Consider the following 1,395-nt stretch of genomic DNA (forward strand, 5'->3'; position numbering starts at 1 on the left):
CAAGGACAAACAGTGAGGTACATGTTTTGAAGATTTTGTTGGTTTTTAACTTTAAGATCACGGTGCAGCATAACTTTAAGAGAACCTGTTGTTTCCGCGAGTAAACAGTTCGATTTTAGAGGTATTTACAGACAGAAACGAAAGGATTTTTTTATAATTACTTATCCTGCGTTCAATTTAAACGTGTGGCCAGAAATTTTCACTTTTATTGATGGAGATTCTTTCTTTATGCTTGGTGATGCTGTTTAAATGGCTTGATTGTAGTTGTTAGATGGTATACCAATATTTACTTTAGGACTTCGGTTTATGCGGTCCAGCTAGTTCTATCCTTCTTCGTGTCCTTTTTCATGGATTTTTTTTTGGCTTGGTATAGGTAGAAAAACAAAAAGATACCAAAATAGAGAGCTGCTAAATACGATAAATAATTTGATAAAGAATGAAGAGCAAGATAAGAAGGAAACTATGATGGAAGAGAGACTGAATGTAGACCTTTTTCTAGAATTTTTGAGCTGTGGCATTTGATCAGTATGAATACAGACATATTTTTGGGACTTTTTAAGTACTGTTTTCTAAAACAGATTTACAATTAACTTTTGATAGCATAATTATCATCTAATGTAGGATGGACGTCAAGTACTTGTCATTGAAAGAGATCTGAGTGAACCAGACAGAATTGTTGGAGAGTTGCTTCAGCCTGGAGGCTATCTGAAGTTAATTGAGCTGGGACTTGAAGGTAGTGCAAACTTAACTATATGGACATTCGGCATATAATATTCCTACTGTGACTAATCGTGAGTGCTAGAAATAATACACATTTTTTTTGTCATTTTAACTATGGCTATAGCAAGGTGTAGAATGACCATTGATTCCCTATCACTGCAGATTGTGTGGATAAAATTGATGCTCAACAAGTGTTTGGTTATGCTCTTTTCAAGGATGGGAAACACATTAGACTCTCTTATCCGTTGGAAAAGTTTCACTCAGACGTTGCTGGCAGAAGCTTTCACAATGGCCGTTTTATTCAAAGGATGAGAGAGAAGGCTGCCTCCCTTCCCAAGTATCGGTTTCTTCCTTTACTTTGCAGTTCTTGTTTATCTTAAAGAATTTGTCTTGCTACGGTGTTGTACCTACCTACTACACAGGATTTAGTTTTTGAGTAGCACATCATGTTCTGATTTTTCAAATTTTCTCATCGATGCCATTTGAACTGACTTGGCTAGATATTTTAGTCATGTTACTTTAGTTTGAAGTCATTTATGCAATCAGGTTGGCTCCCTATCATTCAGACAGCTATATGCTAGAATATAACTATATGGGCTCGCTATTGTTAGCCAATATAATTCAGAAATCATATTTAACAATTTAAAAATAGACTTACCATTCTAGACTTGAACT

At 35.2% G+C, this 1,395-nt stretch overlaps 1 long non-coding RNA gene across 1 annotated transcript; it reads left to right on the forward strand.

Moving 5' to 3' along the window:
* The first annotated feature begins 6 nt into the window (after positions 1-6).
* On the forward strand, positions 7-1,024 carry LOC137817787 (uncharacterized). The gene is made up of 3 exons (XR_011082028.1): positions 7-525; positions 622-791; positions 883-1,024. It is a non-coding gene; the product is annotated as an uncharacterized lncRNA (long non-coding RNA).
* The last annotated feature ends 371 nt before the right edge of the window (positions 1,025-1,395 follow it).

The sequence above is a fragment of the Phaseolus vulgaris genome, unplaced genomic scaffold (genome assembly GCF_000499845.2).
Source record: "Phaseolus vulgaris cultivar G19833 unplaced genomic scaffold, P. vulgaris v2.0 scaffold_1188, whole genome shotgun sequence".
NCBI classification, from domain to species: Eukaryota; Viridiplantae; Streptophyta; class Magnoliopsida; order Fabales; family Fabaceae; genus Phaseolus; species Phaseolus vulgaris.